At 36.8% G+C, this 19,506-nt stretch overlaps 3 pseudogenes; 1 reads left to right on the top strand and 2 right to left on the bottom strand.

Annotated features, from left to right (window-relative positions):
* The first annotated feature begins 4,053 nt into the window (after window positions 1-4,053).
* Window positions 4,054-5,148, top strand: LOC147364897 (olfactory receptor 4K15-like; annotated as a pseudogene).
* A 2,541-nt stretch (window positions 5,149-7,689) lies between these two features.
* LOC147364896 (olfactory receptor 11H6-like) lies at window positions 7,690-8,352 on the bottom strand (annotated as a pseudogene).
* Window positions 8,353-11,442: 3,090 nt separating this feature from the next.
* On the bottom strand, window positions 11,443-12,091 carry LOC147364895 (olfactory receptor 11H6-like; annotated as a pseudogene).
* Between the last annotated feature and the right edge of the window lie 7,415 nt (window positions 12,092-19,506).

The following is a 19,506-nucleotide window of genomic DNA, read 5'->3' as shown; positions in this document are numbered from 1 at the left end:
TAATCATTGTAAAGGCTTTCCTTCTATCTGTATGCTGAGGGCAATAATGTTTCAGAGTGTAAATGGTTAGAGTGAAGTCTTAGAAGACTTGTAGTCTCTATTTTGGCCTTTATGTAAAGGCTTCTGCAAAATTTTGTTTCACTTGTCAAATGTAAATGCTACAAGGCATAGCACAATGAGGGAGTTGTGCTGCCCTAGACTCTTGATTCAGTCAGAAGAGCAGAGAAGGCAATTTTTCTTTACCTTCTTCTTGGATCTTCTTAGGTTCTATGTCCATTTTACCTATTAACAAATGTCTGAATACCTGACCCTGCAGAGTAATTGATGCCTAAATTTCTTTGATGAAACCATCATGATTTTACCTTTTCTTTTTTTAAATCATATATACTGTTTCCATCAGTGTAACCAGTTACTTTTTTTTTTTTTTTTACATTTAAGCAATTTGCTCTCTGGGGATTATTTTCAAATGCCAGAGAATCATAGGCTATTATGGTTAAAGAAGAATAGTGCTCATCTGCCTCCTTTTTTCAAAGAGAAACTGAGTACCTGAAAGGTTGTGTGATTTGCCTAAAGCTTGGTAAGATAGTGGAAAAGAAGTAGAAAAGATTTTATCCTAGGCTAATGCTCTGTCTACATCATATGATACTTTTGGACGTCTTTTCTTGATGTTCCTTTCAGGCTATTTTAAAGCCTGTAATTTAGAATGGTTTGCTTATTCAATCAAGAAAATATTAGTAGATATAAAATATATTTATAGCTACTAGATATAGTTATTAGATATAAATAACTAGTGAAAGTAAGAATCAGTTGTACTTAATTGTGAAAAAAAAATGTACTGGAGTGACTTTAACTTTCACTTTTACCTTCCTATATGATGCCTGTGTTTGAGAATATTATCACTAATGCTTTCATTCATGTGTTCTCATTCATGTCCAAGTCTTTGCAACCCTATGGACTGTAGCCCACCTGGCTCCTCTGTCCATGGGATTTTCCAGGCAAGAATACTGGAGTGGGTTGCCATTTCCTTCTTAGGGGATCTTCCTAATCCAGGGATCAAACCCATGTCTCTTACATTGGCCGGCAGGTTCTTCACTGCTTACGTCATCAGAGAAGCTCCACTAATATGGTTAAACCTATTATATTGTTACAGGATAAAATGTCTAATTCAATTATATGAAGATCATACATATCTCTGAGGAGGGAAAATTAATATGTACTTTAAAATTAAGGAGAGTAGGAAAAGAAGGAAGAAGTCTAAAATTTTTCTAAGCATTATTTTGAGAAAATGATTAAATTTCCAGACAATTCAGGAACTTTACAAAATCTAAATTTCATGGCAATAACTATAATTGATTGTGCTTCCAAAAAAATTTGGAGTGGATTTGATTAATATTTGTGACTAAAATTTTTTCTGATCAGAAAAAGAAAGCTTACATAAAAAAATTTATATCTGGAACGTTTTGAGTTCCTCCTGGATATCAATGTTTTAACTATTTGATTAATTCCATTCATATCTCTGGAGGCTAAGTTGGAAGGTCACATTTCCCAAGAATATGTGGCTGGAATGTAGGTCAGGATTCAATCTTCTTTATGTGACCTTTAGTGAAGTTTTATTGATTTTAATTTCTAGAAGTCTCTACAAATTGCTGTGATTGCAACATATTTCTTTATTTACTGCTATCATGAAGAAAAGCAATGTAGCAACAACTAGGCTAAATTCTGCACAACATTTGAAAATATCTTTTCATCGCTTCTTTGCTTCTTTTTACTACCTCTTTTACCACTCCCAGATTTCTGAGAGCTCCAAGTGCTCCCCCAGCTACAAAGGACTTCCATCAGGATACAGCATCCAGCCCTGTCACACGTCCTTGGAGACAAGTCCATCCCAGGTACAGGCACTGTGCCTCCTACCTTCTTTAGAAGTAAAGCTGTTCTATGGCTCATCATCTGAGGGCCATGTCAGTTTTTCTTGGTAACTTGTGCCTGACAACTAAATCCTTTCCAAGACTTAATGACCGTAGATAAAGATGTGTGCACACTCTTCATTTTATCTTAGATAAGAGGCAGCATTTTATTTGTGTCTTTCTGAGGACCATACAACAGTGAGGGACCAGGAAGGGAGAAGAGCATGGAAAAAGTAGACAGTCAAGAAAGTTTCTGATATTCTTTCTAACTTTGAACTGGTAGAGTTTATTGGCATCTGTAAATTATACTCATGCCTACTTTATCTTACCTATCAGGCATAATTTTTCAGCAATAAAAAGTATTGGAAAGAGGCTTTATCTCATAAGATTTAGGGAAAGGAGGAATCTGCAAGCCTCCTAGCAAAAACGCCTATGATTGCATGAATTCACTCTAAACTATTAAAAAAATTAAAAAAAGAATTTACGTGAGCCCATCCAGTAGAGTAAACTTGTTCTTTGAAAAGTTAGATAACACCATCCTTGAACAGGCTTTATTGTCAGAAAGAAAATACTCTGATATGAAATAACACATTATTAAGAATGCTCACATAGGCGTGGTTTTTACACTTGATTAAAGATTTATCATTTATAAATTTTTTTCTTTTAACAAACGTTTTTCAGTGTCTCTTTCAGGACAACATTATTCTCAATGTTTTATTTCTGAGAATAATGAGCCCTGAACAGTTAAATGACTTGTTCGATGTCATACAGCTGCCTGATGACACAGTTGTGATCTTAACCTAAAATATTTTCCCAATAGATTTATGTTTCCATTATTTTTATTGGGTATAAAAAATTGTGTCTTTTTATTAAGTGATAAAGCTATTTTTATTTCATTTAATAAAGAATGTACTGGAGACTGATAGAAAAAGGTTCATCACCTTCTTTAAAAGGAGTAAAGATTATAATATTAGTAAAGAATTTTCAGGAGGGAAAATTTTAAATCTAACTATCACCATCCTACCTAGCTCAGTGTTCTGGGAAATTATTATAAATTATATATAAATTATTATAAAACAAGTTTACTAAAAGTAAGAATGGATTTATATTGCAAAAAACTTAGAGCTTTGTTTGCCCAAACTCTTCATCCTACATTCTTAAGAATGGAGGTATTGATTTAAGAGCTTTTCTGAGGTCAATGAGCTACTCTGTAACAGAAGAGGAAATAGATATAATCTATATGTTTATCCTTCACAGTTTTTTCCCCCACTTTGGAGCAAAGATGAGAAAGCTTAACTTTCTTCCTCTTATGTCCATAGCCCCCTATCATAAGAGAAAAAATTGAAAAGATGAAAATATTCATGTATTATGCAAATCTCAATGATTTATGACATAAAATATACAATCATCTTCCACTAAGGCTGAATTGTGAAAGATAGTTTCTGAAGAAGCCAATGCCCCAAAGTATCTTACTAGCAATGAGAAAATAATTTTAACTGTTACGGCAGGAGGAGGTTTTTAGAATCCACAAGGGACAGAAAAAGAAAGCCCCCTTTTTTCTGAACATCCTAAGAAGCCACTCAGCTGAATCAAAATCAGACTATTACTAGCAAACCAAAAGCCCCTCCAGTGTTTCCTTCTGTCCCTTTAATCCCATCAAGGAAAACTGCTATCCTAACTTCAAATACTATAGACTTGCTTGTCTGTCTTTAAACTTCATTTAAATAGAGTAATAGAGTATTTACTCTTTTGTGTCTAATGTCTTTTGCACATTAATTTTGTGAAAATGTATTTCCTTCTGGTAGCAGTTCACACATTTTTCTCTTTTTAAGAGTTCTTATTTTATTTAGTGAAGAAAAAGTGACATTTTGTCTCTGTAGATAATAATAGTGGATTTCTGTAATGTGTAAACAACTTTTAAGATATTTATTTGTAACACTCATTTGTAAATCTCACTTGCAAATTAACTTACTTAACTTACTAAAGTTAAGCAATTAATGAATCAGTTGGTTGAAATTCTCTCCACCAATCTCCCAACCAAAACCCTCCTCTTCCAGAAAACTTTTGGCTCAAAATTCCATCCTGACTCTGTTCTCCTTTTGATTACTAGAGCACTGTCTGTATTTAGACATGTCTGGGTCTAACAAGTACATTTGAGTAGAAACTAGACTCTCTAACTGAACTGGAAAATTAAACCATAATTAGTTCATTCACTGATTTCTATTTCTCTCCTATTCAAGTGACTGAAGAGAAGTCCTTTGCAAAGTCAATGAATGAGACAAATCATTCTCGGGTGACCAAATTTGTGTTGCTGGGTTTATCTAGTACCCAGGAGCTCCAACCTTTCTTGTTTCTCATATTTTCACTGCTGTACCTAGCATTACTACTGGGAAACTTTCTCATCATCCTCACTGTAACCTCAGATCCCTGCCTTCATACCCCTATGTACTTTCTGCTTGCAAACCTCTCTCTTATAGATATATGTGTTGCCTCTTTGCTACCCCCAAAATGATTGCAGACTTTCTGGTTGAACGCAAGACTATTTCTTTTGAAGCCTGCCTGGCCCAGATTTTCTTTGTTCATCTATTTGCTGGGGGTGAAATGGTGCTCCTTGTATCCATGGCTTATGACCGTTACATTGCTATATGCAAACCTCTCCACTACACGACAATCATGAGCTGGCGTGTGTGTATTACTCCAGTCCTCATTCCATGGTGTGTGGGCTTCATCCATACCACTAGCCAGCTGGCATTTACTGTTAACTTGCCTTTTTGTGAGCCTAATCAAGTGGATAGTTTTTTCTGTGACCTCCCTTTAGTGACCAAACTGTTCTGCACAGACACTTATGTTATCAGTTTACTAATAGTTGCAGACAGTGGCCTTCTTTCTTTGAGTTCCTTCCTCCTGTTGGTTGTCTCTTACTCTGTGATACTCATCACAGTTAGGAGCCACTCCTCTGCTAGCACGGCCAAGGCCCGCTCCACACTGACTGCTCATATCACTGTGGTCATATTATTCTTTGGACCATGCATCTTCATCTATGTGTGGCCCTTCAGCAGTTATTCAGTTGACAAAAGTCCTTGCAGTGTTCTACACCATCTTTACTCCCATTTTAAACCCTGTTATCTATACTCTAAGGAATAAAGAAATGAAGGCAGCTATGTCAAAACTGAAGAGTCGCTATCTGAAGTCTGGCCAGGTTTCTGCAGTCATAAGAAATGTTCTTTTCCTAGAAACAAAGTAAATTTATAGAACTGTTATTACCACTGTAGCCTGTGGCTAGACATTTACAAATTGAATATCTGTGATATTAAAGCAAATCATTTTTACCAATAAGGAGGACTGATTAACTTGAATTAAAGAGTAATGATGATAAAAAAAATTGAATGAATTTTACTTATTTTTATACTTTCTTCCTCCAAATATGTGCTTTTATTCCTTTTTTTTCTATTTCCTACTTTTTGTTTAACCTCTTTAAGATATAGCCTTTGAAAACATTGAGAATGGAATTTATGTTTAAGTGATAATTAAACTGTATCTATCTCTCTCAAGATAGTGCTGCTCAGATGCCAATTTTAGAGTAATAATAGGTACATAACACTTTATCATAGAGATAATAAATATATTTGCATATATAATGTATGATATACTTAAGTAAGACTGCATTTCTCACTGTACTATGTAACTGACAGCATGAAGGCAATTCTAATTATCTAGTAAGGTGTAAAATGGCCTGGTTATACAGCAGAAGGCATTTATCTTCAACACTTTCACAAATCCTTCTCCAATGTTGTTGCTTAATATGCATTATTTATGGAAAACAATTCAGAGGATAAATGTACCAGTGTGTTCTGTGTCTGGTTATCTTAATTTCTGTTTAATACTGATAAAATAATCTGGAGAATTTCAGAGATAAATTACAATTCTCTACCTCTTGTCTTCACAATGATGAGAGACTGAGTCTAAGATAGAACATACTCTCTCCCCCAGGTCTTCATGATTTCTGTATTTTCAGATAGGAGTGAAAGTCACTCAGTCATGTCCAACTCTTTGCAACTGCATGGACTATGCAGTCCGTGGAATTCTCTAGGCCAGAACACTGGAGTGGGTAGCCTTTCCCTTCTCCAGGGGATCTTTCCAATCCAGGGATCGAACCCAGGTTTCCCACATTACGGGAAGATTCTTTATCAGCCGAGCCACAATGGAAGCCCAAGAATACTGGAATGGGTAGCCTTTCCCTTCTCCAGTGGATCTTCATGACCCAGGAATTGAACCAGAGTATCCTGCATTGCAGGTGGATTCTTTACCAACTGAGCTATCAGGGAAGCCCTTCAGATAGGTAAGGTAGTTTTCAAATAGATACTTGGTAGAAACTATCATATTTTTATGTGGACTTTTTCTTTATTTAACATCTTATTTTTTATATTGCCTAATGCATGTCCAGAAAATGACAGAAACCTATTTCAAGGCCTTAGGAATAGTCATGAATTTATCCTCCCCAGTCACAAAATCAATATTTATTAAGGATTTCTTACTATATGCTATTTTCAGTTTTTCTTCTTGTATTGAATTTGAGACTTCTATATTTCATACTGTGTTTGATTCTACCATATGTTATAATGTTAATGGACTATTTTCTAGTCTTACCCTTTAGAGTCTCTAATTGCAGCCATGAAATTAAAAGACACTCCTTGGAAGGAAAGTTATGATCAACAGACAGCATATTAAAAAGCAGAGATATTACTTTGCCAACAAAGGTCCGTCTAGTCAAGGCTATGGTTTTTCCAGTGGTCATGTATGGATGTGAGAGTTGGACTGTGAAGAAGCTGAGCACCGAAGAATTGATGCTTTTGAACTGTGGTGTTGGAGAAGACTCTTGAGAGTCTCTTGGACTGCAAGGAGATCCAACCAGTCCATTCTAAAGGAGATCAGCCCTGGGTGTTCATTGGAAGGACTGATGCTAAAGCTGAAACTCCAATACTTTGGCACCTCATGTGAAGAGTTGACCCATTGGAAAAACCCTGATGCTGGGAGGGATTGGGGGCAGGAGGAGAAGGGGACGACAGAGGATGAGATGGCTGGAGGGTATCACCGACTTGATGGACATGAGTTTGGCTGAACTCTGGGAGTTGGTGATGGACAAGGAGGCCTGGTGTGCTGTGATTCGTGGAGTCGCAGAGTCGGACATGACTGAGCAACTGAACTGAACTGAAATACTATAGGATATTTTCACTAAGTCTCATTGAGAAACTGGGAATAAATATAATTATAATAAATCAATTTTTATTAGAAAGTGAATACAGCTTGTCATATTTTAATAGATACAATAACATTTAAATGTTGTTTTATAAATTTAGCATGTATAATTATTGACTCACTTGAAAAAATTTTGTAATAAATTTTAGTATAGGATAGATTGTATGTGTATGTGTGTGATATTGGTAGCAAAGTATTAACTAGCATTCAATCAGAATGCTAACAAGTTGACTAGTAGTTTATTTTTATGATTATTTTTATTTGCCTGAAAAATTTTACTATAACTGCAAATTTTTCTCTAATAAAAGAACAAATAAACACAGCTTTATTAACATTTTATTAATTGAATTAGTTCTTCCTCCTCCAGAAAGTTATTTTTCTACTTCAGTTAATACAGTTGAATATTAATACTTTATTTATCTTCCATACATTATTTCAGCTGTCAACACAAGTTCTTCAAAGATTTCTTCCAGGTCTTTGATTAAATCTTACAGTCCTAAGTAATTTTATTAGATCTGCCTTCATCTCTTTATTCTAGAGATATACTATAGATCAAGTGGTTGAATACTGAAGTTAACATGGAATAGAACAGACTCAAACTTTTCTGGTTCTCTTGGATTCCCTGCTCTTGGACTCACATATACAATCACAATAGAGCCATAGAATAGGGACATCACAGTCAGATGGGAGGTACACGTAGAGAAAGCCTTAAACCACCTGTCTGCTGAGAGGACCCTAAACCAAGCTCTGATCACCAGGGTATAGGAGCTGGTAATGAAGAGTAAGGTAGAAAAAATGATGACTGAGTTACAGGTAGCACAGATGATCTCAGTGACAGGAGTTGGCATAAGGACAACTTTATAAGGAGATCTGGTTCACATAGGAAGTGATCAGTCTTATTGAGACAACAGAACTGGAGCTGAGGGATTAGGTAAATAGAGAAGAGGAAGTATAAGAAGCAACACACGCAGCAGCAGGCTCCCATATTGATACAGCATTGTACCATCATGACAGTGGGGTAGTGCAGGGGCCGGCAGATGGCAAGGTACCTGGCAAAGTCCATGGCAGACAAGCAGGTCTCGGTGGTGCCCATGGAGAAAAAGTAGAACTTCAGGAAGCAGCCAGAGAAAGAGATGGTGTTGGTTTCAGAGAGGTTAGCGAGCATATTGGACACAGAAGTGACATACCACATACCACAGAGTTTAGGTTTCTAATTGAATTTCACAAGTTTCTTTACACAACTAGAAGCATTTAAATTGTAAAATTCCAAAGAGCTGTATAACTTACATGATATTTTCTAGAAAACCATGCCTCCTATATAAGTACTAGATTCTTTTTAGTGTGGTGGCTCAGATGGTAAAGAATCTGCCTGCAATGCAGGAGACCCAGGTTCAATCCCTGGGTCATGAAGATTGTCTGGAGGAGGGTATGGCAACCCACTCCAGTATTCTTGCCTGGAGAATCCCATGGACAGAGGAGCCAGGTGGGCTACAGTCCATGGGGTCACAAAGAGTTGGACACGACTGAGCGACTATAGTTTTTTTTCACTTTCAATCCTTTATCAGCAGCATTCTGAAGGAAGATTTAAAGGATGGAGTCTTTTTTTTTTTTTTTTTTTTTGCCCCAGGAAAACACCTTTACTGGATTACTGGATTTACCTGGAGTCTAGTCGCTAAGGAATTTAGTGTGTTTCCCCTGTCTTCTTTTCTTTACCCCAAGGGATTTCCTCATGTGAAAGAAGTGAACGGATAGTTGAATAGCCACTGTAATTTCTTTTTATCCTGCATTAGTAAGCACATTTTTTGCTGCAATTTGGTCACCATCAAAATTGTCCTTATTATAACTTCTTAACTATTTAGCCATAGTTAAGTCTTTTTTCTAAACAATTTGATATTTTATATGTATTTAAAGAAAAGAACTTTAATACCACACATTATTTATTTAATTATTATAGTCATTTCATTAATTCTCCATTTTCCACAATATGCCTATTTTCTTTTATATAGGTAATTTATTTTTCATTCTTTTTTCCTATCCTAAATAATGCTTGAAATGTCACTGAAAGGTACTATTTAATTATAAATTATATGAATAATTTATTTTTAAATGATTAGATAAAGATTTTATAATCTCAGGGACATAATCAAAAAGATTCCTTTTGAAAATGTGTGATAGAAAGCAATATTTTCAGGAATATCAAGACGGCAAAACAAAAAATAAGTAAGTATGCTTGTGACTCATATTGCCCCATAAACTTTGTGACAGATTTGGATATGCCATAAAATACTTGAGAAACTTTTATTTTAAAGTAGTGATTTGGAGTTTGTGTTTGATCTCTGGTCTTGACAAATACTTATTAAAATATAAAATGAATATAAAAGTTGGAAAAATCATCTATAATAAAGAATAAATATATAAATAAGCATAATAGTATGTTTTGTGACCTTCGATTAGGTAAAGATTTCTTAGATATGAAACCAGCATCACAAGTGATAAGGTAAAAAGATAAGTTGGATTTCATTAAAATTCAAAACTTCAAAGGACAATCATAAAAGTAAAAATGTAACTCACAGATTGATAAAAGATATTTGCAAATTATTTATCTAATAAGTGACTTATATCCAGAGTATATGTAAAGACCTTTACAGTTGAGAATTAGAAAGATGAATAGGCTAATGATTTTAAAAATTATCAAGGATTTGAATATATATTTCCCAGTGAAGACATGGAAGTGGCCAATAAGCACACTGAAAGATAATCAGCATCCTTATCATTAGGGAAATGCAAGTGAGCACCATAATAAGATACCTCTTCGTATATACAAGGATAGCTAAAGGACAAATAAAAAAGAAAGAGCAAACAAGTGTTGGTGAGGATAGAGAGAAACTGAACCCATACATTTCATACTATGCTGATATGATAGTAAAGATGGCACAGTCACTTCGGAAAATAGTCTGACAATTCCTCAAAATGTTAAATAGTTAACATATGACACAACGATTCCTTTCCCTGGAGTAAATCCCCCAAAGTGAAAATATATGTTCATACAAAAACTTGTTCATGTATAACTCATAATAGACTAATGATGGAAACAACTCAAACATCCATCAACTATTGAAAAGATAAAATGTGGGTATATCCATACTAAGAAATGCTATTCAGCCATAAAAAGGAATAAAGTACAGATAAACATGCCCAGCAAAAATGAATCTTGTACACATTATGTTAAGTGAAAGAAGTTGGTCACAAAAGGTCACATATATTGTATGATTCCATTTATATGAAATTTGGAGAATTAACAAATCTGTAGAACAGAAAGTAGATCAGTTGTTTCCAAGGACTGGAAAGAGGAAGGATGGGGGAGTAATAACTAATGGATTCATGGTCTTTTTGTGGAATGAGGAAAATCTGGCTGGCAGTATGAGATGCTATTGTTCTTGACATAGTTAGCAAAGCAAATCTAGCAATTTCTGTAATCGCAACAAAACCTGAGGGTCACTGGTTGTTATTTCTAGCTTGTAGAATACACAAATGATGTATAAAGAAAAGGCAGTGTATGGTTTATTTTATAGAGAATTTATTTTAAAAATAATTATTAGATTAAACATATAATGGAGAAATAACGGCAACCATCTGGATCCAAATTCTGAGTATTTAAACTAAATCTTGGTGAGAAAGTGGGAAGTACAATTATGATAAATGAACTTTTATAAAGAGGTTAATTAATCTTGTCATGTCTTTAATATTGACATATAAATTAAAATTTAAATGTTGTTTTGTAAATTTAGCATGCCTTTTGACTTACCAGAGAAATATCAGTAATAAATATTTGATTATTGTGTATACATGTGTAACTGATATGCTAACATCAAAATTTTAATATTAAGTCTGAATGCCAGGAAGAAGATTGATTATTTTTTCTTTGATCATTTTTATTTGAATATGAAAAAATTTTACTATTAATGTAAATTTTCTCAAACAAAAAAATGGACAGATGGCCACAGTTAATTTAATAAACATTTCATTACATTTGACTATGTTCTTCTCCCTCCCTCAAATATATTTGTCTAATGTGGTTAATACAATTGAATGCTAATCTTTCAATCATTTGTTTCACATATATTATTTCAGTTGCACACACAAGTTCTTCAAAGATTTCTGCCAGGCCTCTGCCTAAATCTCACAGTCTTAAATAATTTTCTCAGAGCCTCCTTCATCTCTTTATTCCGGAGACTATAGATCAAGGGGTTGAAGAGTGGAGTTAGCACAGAATAAAACAAAGTCACATATTTCTGAATCCCGGCTGGATTGCCTGCTGTTGGGCTCACATATACGACCATAATAGAGCCATAGAACAGAGACACTACAGACAGATGGGAGCCACATGTAGAGAAAGCCTTATGCCGGCCTTCTGCTGAGGGGACCCTAAGCACAGCTCTGATCACCAGGGTGTAGGAGCTGGTAATGAAGAGTAAGGTGGAGAAAATGAGGACTGAATTGTAGATGGCACAGATAATCTCAGTGACAGGAGCTGGTGCACAAGACAGCTTTATAAGGGGTCCTGGATCACATAGGAAGTGATCAATTTTATTGAGACAACAAAAGGGGAGTTGAGAGATTAGATATATAGGCAAGAGGAAGTACAAGAAGCCACACACCCAGCAGCAGGCTCCCATCCTGATGCAGCGTTGCACTGGCATGACAGCGGGGTAGTGAAGGGGCCTGCAGATGGCAAGGCACCTGTCAAAGGCCATGGCAGACAGGAAGAAGGTCTCAGTGGTGCCCATGGAGAAGAAGAAGTAGAACTGCAGAAAGCAGCCAGAGAAGGAGATGGTGTTGGTCTCAGAAAGAAAGTTGGCTAGCATATTAGGGACAGTGGAGGTGACAAACCAGATCTCCAGGAAGGAAAAATTGGCCAGCAGGATGTACATTGGAGTTTGCAGTTGATAGTCGCACCTCACAGCACAAATAATGCACAGATTTCCAATGAGTGTCAGAATATATGTCCCAGAAAAAACTGAGAAACAGAGGATCCGAATTTCCCAAGTATAAGGGAAGCCTAAAAGGATGAATTTCCTCACAGAGCTAGAGCAATTCTCTACATGGGTATACTTATTTGTTTTCAAAGCTGCAAAAGAATGACAGATTTCCATTAGAATTGGCCTTACAAAATATTACTCATTAGGGCAGATGACTTGCTTTGAGCCATGTTACTTTGTGCTGTACTTAGTTGCATCCAGCTCTTTGGTACCCCATGGACTGTAGCCCACCAGGCTCATCTGTCCATGTGATTCTCCAGTCTAGAATACTGAGGTGGACATGCCCTCCTCCATGAGAGCTTCCCAACCCAGGGATCGAACACACATCTCCCACATTGCAGGCGGATTCTTTACTGTCTGAGCCACCAGGGAAGCTCAAGAATACTGGAGTGGGAAGCCTATCCCTTCTCCAGTGGATCTTCCTGACCCAGGAATTGAATCGTGGTCTCCTGCATTGCAGGCAAATTCTTTACTAGCTGAGCTACCTACCATACACAGAGATGTTACCATGATTTTCAAGTATTCATATTCCTATTCTGGATATAATAAAAACAAAGTGAACAAAGAGCTTTCCTAATTTCCTACAGCTAACAAAGTGTTGACAATAAGTAAATATGTATAAGGACTTACCATTTTAAATAATACTGAAAAAAACACAGATTCCCTCCCCCCACCAAAAAAAAAACAAACAAAAACACAGCCAAGTTAACTCAGTGTTTGTGACGTACAAAGACATTAAAGATAATGCTATTCTTTGTTCTTCTGGTGAGAAATGCTTTGAGTTGAATTAAGGACAATATCAATAAATCTAAATCCTTTATACAACTTTAAATTTCTTTGAGTTAGGTTATGAGAAATATTCCTATATCTTTTTAAGAATAGATTATAAGTTAATATTAAAATGAAAATTTACAAGAGTTCACATTTCAATTCCTCCCTTCAGTAAAAACACACTATCGAAAATACATGTTAAAATTAAGTAGTATCAGTTATTAAAACATGTTTAATAATTAAACTTTATGTTTAATAATTAAAACATGACTTTAATAATAAAGTCATGTTTACTTATGCTCATAAAAAATGTCCTAAATTTTGAAATCTCGAGCACAAATAAAATTCCTTGCCTGCTACTCATTAAAAGTAACAGAAAGTAAGGGGATAGACTTTTCTGAAAGAAGGTGTATCCATTCATTTTCTGGGATTTTCCCTGATTTAGGATCAGAAAACCCTTATATAGAGTGGGAATAAAAAGGAGCACCTGGCAAGATCCTTTAAGAGTTTTAGCAAATGTTTGAAGTAACGCTTTTTATAAGCTCTCATATAAAATCTCAGCTATGATTCTGGAGAAATAGTACTTTTCTAATTTGCATATTAAGTTATAAAATGAGAAGGGGTAGAAGAAAGAAATAAGGAGAGCTTAGACACATGTGAGCTTTACCTTACCTGAAGATACAAGGTGAATATCATAGAATTCTGTAGAGTTGAATGCCATTTTCCACATCTGAGTATACAGAAAAACAAAATACAACAGTTTTCTCATATCTCAGAAACACCAGATATAGTAGTGCTCCATGAATTATTATGGGAATTCATATGAATTGCTGAATAGGCTTTTAGGAACAACCTTATGGGATTAAGAAGTCAGTCTTAGGTACTCTTCAGGTTTCCCCTCTGTAGGTCTCCCTTTTTGTAAAGGCAAGGTGACAGCGGGAAAGAAAATCATGGTCTAGACAGAATCAAAAGGAGAATTTAAATATTGTTCCCTTTTATGTTCTGTAGAGGCCATCTTTGGAAATTGGCCCTCTAGAGAGGGAATTCATAACACAGTTGAACCTGGTTTCCTATTTTGGTCTTTATTCAGCAAGCTGGATTAAGTTTCAGATTCTTACACATTTTCTATTCTAATTTGAAGATTTCTCTTTTGTAATAATGAGGAGGAATAGAAACAAAAAAAAATGGCAGGGAAAGTTTGCTGTTTTAGCTCTGATGGAAAGTAAATTTATCTCTAGTGATTAGAAGAAAGTTGTGACTGGCAAGGAGACTTGATTTTACACTTGAAGAAAAGTCTCTGGAATAAAAGTTAGCATAGAGATTAGGAGTCTGTGTATTTAACTGTATTGAAGACCCTTTTGCATGTGTTAATTCCATCTTTGACGCCCTACCCCAAGCTCACTACTACCACCACGTTGAGAGACACATTCTTTAGCTATGAATATGATATTTTAAAATAAAAAGTAATTTATAAAAATTTACCATGCAGTTCAGTTCAGTCACTCAGTTGTGTCTGACTTTTTGCAACCCCATGAATCGCAGCACGCCAGGCCTCCCTGTCCATCACCAACTCCCGGAGTTCATTCAGACTCACGTCCATCGAGTCAGTGATGCCATCCAGCCATCTCATCCTCTGTTGTCCCCTTCTCCTCCTGACCCCAATCCCTCCCAGCATCTGTGTCTTTTCCAATGAGTCAACTCTTCGCATGAGGTGGCCAAAGTACTGGAGTTTCAGCTTCAGCATCGTTCCCTCCAAAGAAATCCCAGGGCTGATCTCCTTCAGAATGGACTGGTTGGATCTCTTTGCAGTCCAAAGGACTCTCCAGAGTCTTTTCCAACACCACAGTTCAAAAGCATCAATTCTTTGGTGCTCAGCCTTCTTCACAGTCCAACTCTCACATCCATACATGACCACAGGAAAAACCATAGCCTTGACTAGACTGACCTTTGTTGGCAAAGTAATGTTTCTGCTTTTGAATATGCTATCTAGGTTGGTCATAACTTTCCTTCTAAAGAGGAAGAGTCTTTTAATTTCATGGCTGCAGTCACCATCTGCAGTGATTTTGGAGCCCCCCAAAATAAAGTGAGTCACTGTTTCCACTGTTTCCCCATCTATTTCCCACGAAGTGATGGGACCAGATGCCATGATCTTCGTTTTCTGAATGTTGAGCTTTAAGCCAACTTTTTCACTCTCCACTTTCACTTTCATCAAGAGGCTTTTTAGTTTCTCTTCACTTTCTGCCATAAGGGTGGTGTCCAAGCCAGGCTTCAGCAATACGTGAATTGCGAACTTCCTGATGTTCCACCTGGTTTTAGAAAAGGCAGAGGAACCAGAGATCAAATTGCCAACATCTGCTGGATCATGGAAAAAGCAAGAGAGTTCCAGAGAAACATCTATTTCTGCTTTATTGACTATGCCAAAGCCTTTGACTGTGTGGATCACAACAAACTGTGGAAAATTCTGAAAGAGATGGGAATACCAGACCACCTGACCTGCCTCTTGAGAAATCTGTATGCAGGTCAGGAAGCAACAGTTAGAACTGGACATGGAACAACAGACTGGTTCCAAATAGGAAAACGAGTACGTCAAGGCTGTATATTGTCACCCTGTTTATTTAACTTATATGCAGAGTACATCATGAGAAACGCTGGACTGGAAGAAACACAAGGTGCAATCAAGATTGCTGAGAGAAATATCAAGAACCTCAGATATGCAGATGACACCACCATGCAGTTAGCCACTTTAATAACATGTTTGAATGATTCTGTACTAAAATATTAGTATTATTATATGGATATATAAGGTTTTACACAATGACTACCTAATTGTTGAGCCCTTGGAGTTGGTGATGGACAGAGAGACCTGGTGTGCTGCGATTCATGGGGTCACAAAGAGTCGGACACAGCTGAGCGACTGAAATGAACTGAACTGAACTGAACTAGGTGTGATAACCAGAGTTACAAAGATTATATTATATTAAGCCACATTCTAGAGTAAAATATTTCCAAATAATATAATATTATCAAGTAAGATGTATACCTTAAGGGTTATCCCTAATTGTATCATATGTTAATATAATATATAAATATAACATAATTTTTAATTAATAGAAGTAACATAAGAATGTCTTGATAGATGTAGAAGCAAAAATAGATAAAATTGAAACCCATTTTTGACAAAGCAAACCAGAAAAAGACATAGATAATTTAACTAGGTAGAAAAAAACCTCTTAATCAGAAATAATTTGCAAAATCATACTTTAGTAGTAAAACACAAAAACATTACAATTAAAATCAAGGACAAAACAAAATATTCATATGACAGAGTTATTGTTCTAACTGATTCATTTTCCTTCTTTACTAGAGGATAATATTTCTATTATAGCAAACACCCTTTTCCAACAACACAAGCGAAGACTCTACACATGGACATCACCAGATGGTCAACACTGAAATCAGATTGATTATACTCTTTGCAGCTAAAGATGGAGAAGCTCTATACAGTCAGCAAAAACAAGACCAGGAGCTGACTGTGGCTCAGATCATGAACTCCTTATTGCCAAATTCAGACTGAAATTGAAGAAAGTAGGGAAAACCACTAGACCATTCAGGTATGACCTAAATCAAATCCCTTATGATTATACAGTGGAAGTGAGAAATAGATTTAAGGGCCTAGATCTGATAGACTGCCTGATGAAGTATGGACTGAGGTTTGTGATGTTGTACAGGAGACAGGGATCAAGATCATCCCCATGGAAAAGAAACGCAAAAAAGGAAATGGCTGTCTGAGGAGGCCTTACAATTAGCTGTGAAAAGAAGAGAAGTGAAAAGCAAAGGAGAAAAGGAAACATATAAGCATCTGAATGCAGAGTTTCAAATAATAGCAAGAAGAGATAAGAAAGCCTTCCTCAGCAACCAATGCAAAGAAATAGAGGAAAACAACAGAATGGGAAAGACTAGAGATCTCTTCAAGAAAATTAGAGATACCAAGGGAATATTTCATGCAAAGATGGGCTCAATAAAGGACAGAAATGGTATGGACCTAACAGAGGCAGTAGATATTAAGGAGATGGCAGGAATACACAGAAGAACTGTACAAAAAAGATCTTCACGACCAAGATAATAACGATGGTGTGATCACTGACCTAGAGTCAGACATCCTGGAATGTGAAGTCAAGTGGGCCTTAGAAATCAAATCTACAAACAAAGCTAGTGGAGGTGATGGAATTCCAGTTGAGCTATTCCAAATCCTGAAAGATGATGCTGTGAAAGTGCTGCACTCAATATGCCAGCAAATTTGGAAAACTCAGCAGTGGCCACAAGACTGGAAAAGGTCAGTTTTCATTCCAATTCCAAAGAAAGGAAATGTCAAAGAATGCTCAGACTACCGCACAATTGCACTCATCTTACACGCTAGTAAAGTAATGCTCCAAATTCTCCAAGTCAGGCTTTAGCAATACATGAACTGTGAACTTCCTGATGTTCAAGCTGGTTCTAGAAATGGCAGAGGATCCAGAGATCAAATTGCCAACATCTGCTGGATCATGGAAAAAGCAAGAGAGTTCCAGAGAAACATCTATTTCTGCTTTATTGACTATGCCAAAGCCTTTGACTGTGTGGATCACAACAAACTGTGGAAAATTCTGAAAGAGATGGGAATACAAGACCACCTGATCTGCCTCTTGAGAAATCTGTATGCAGGTCAGGAAGCAACAGTTAGAACTGGACATGGAACAACAAACTGGTTCCAAATAGGAAAAGGAGTACGTCAAGGCTGTATATTGTCACCCTGTTTATTTAACTTCTATGCAGAGTACATCACAAGAAACACTGGGCTAAAAGAAGCACAAGCTGGAATCAAGATTGCAGGGAGAAATATCAATAACCTCAGATATGCAGATGACACCACCCTTATGGCACAAAGTGAAGAGGAACTAAAAAGTCTCTTGATCAAAGTGAAAGTGGAGAGTGAAAAAGTTGGCTTAAAGCTCCACATTCAGAAAATGGAGATCATGGCATCTGGTCCCATCACTTCAGGGCAAATAGATGGGGAAACAGTGGAAACAGTGTCAGACTTTATTTTTTGGGGCTCCAAAATCACTGCAGATGGTGATTGCTGCCATGAAATTAAAAGCTGCTTACCCCTTGGAAGGAAAGTTATGACCAACCTAGATAGCATATTCAAAAGCAGACACATTGCTTTGCCAACAAAGGTCCATCTAGTCAAGGCTATGGTTTTTCCAGTAGTCATGTATGGATGTGAGAGTTGGACTGTGAAGAAAGCTGAGCGCCGAAGAATTGATGCTTTTGAACTGTGGTGTTGGAGAAGACTCTTGAGAGTCCCTTGGACTGCAAGGAGATCCAACCACTCCATTCTGAAGGACATCAGCCCTGATATTTCTTTGGAAGAAATGATGCTAAAGCTGAAAGTCTAGTACTTTGGCCACCTCATGCGAAGAGTTGACTCATTGGAAAAGACTCTGATGCTGGGAGGGATTGGGGTCAGGAGGAGAAGGGGACGACAGAGGATGAGATGGCTGGATGGCATCACTGACTCGATGGACCTAAGTCTGAGTGAACTCCGGGAGTTGGTGATGGACAGGGAGACCTGGCATGCTGCTATTCATGGGCACACAAAGTGTTGGACACGACTGAGTGACTGAACTGAACTGAACTGAATATTTCTGTGTTTCACAAATGTTAGACTAGGCAATGTGACCTGTTTTGCACAATAAGACAAATTTACATATGGCACTTTTAAAGAAAACCTTTAAGAACCATTATGCAATGCACCATAGCTTTTTCCCATGCAATAAAGTAAACCCATGGCTGATTCATGTCAATGTATGGCAAAAACCACTATAATATTGTAAAGTTATTCAGTTCAATTCAGTTCAGTTGCTCAGTTGTGTCCGACTCTTTGCAATGCCATGAACCACAGCATGCCAGGCCTCCCTGTCCATCACCAACTCCTGGAGTCAATTCAAACCCATGTCCATTGAGTCGGTGATACCATCCAACCATCTCATCCTCTGTTGTCCCTCAATCTTCTTCTCCTGCCCTCAATCTTTCCGAGCATCAGGGTCTTTTCAAATGAGTCAGCTCTTAGCATCAGGTGACCAAAACATTGGAGTTTCAGCTTCAACATCAGTTCTTCCAATGAACATCCAGGACTGATCTCCTTTAGAATGGACTGGTTGGATCTCCTTGCAGTCCAAGGGACTCACAGGAGTGTTCTCCAACACCACAGTTAAAAAGTATCAAATCTTTGGCGCTCAGCTTTCTTTATAGTCCAACTCTCACATCCATACATGACCACTGGAAAAACCATAGCCTTGACTAGATGGACCTTTGCTGGCAAAGTAATGTCTCTGCTTTTTAATTTGTGGTCTAGGTTGCTTATAACTTTTCTTCCAAGGAGTAAGCGGCTTTTAATTTCATGGCTGCAATCACCATCTGCAGTGATTTTGGAGCCCAGAAAAATGAAGTGTGCCACTGTTTCCACTGTTTCCCCATCTATTTGCCATGAGGTGATG

Source organism: Bos grunniens, chromosome 10, assembly GCF_055505025.1.
Source record: "Bos grunniens cultivar Pamir isolate PY7600 chromosome 10, Bosgru_T2T1.0, whole genome shotgun sequence".
Taxonomy (NCBI): domain Eukaryota; kingdom Metazoa; phylum Chordata; class Mammalia; order Artiodactyla; family Bovidae; genus Bos; species Bos grunniens.
Note: the sequence above shows the minus strand (reverse complement) of the source record. Positions and strands in the feature narration are given on the sequence as shown.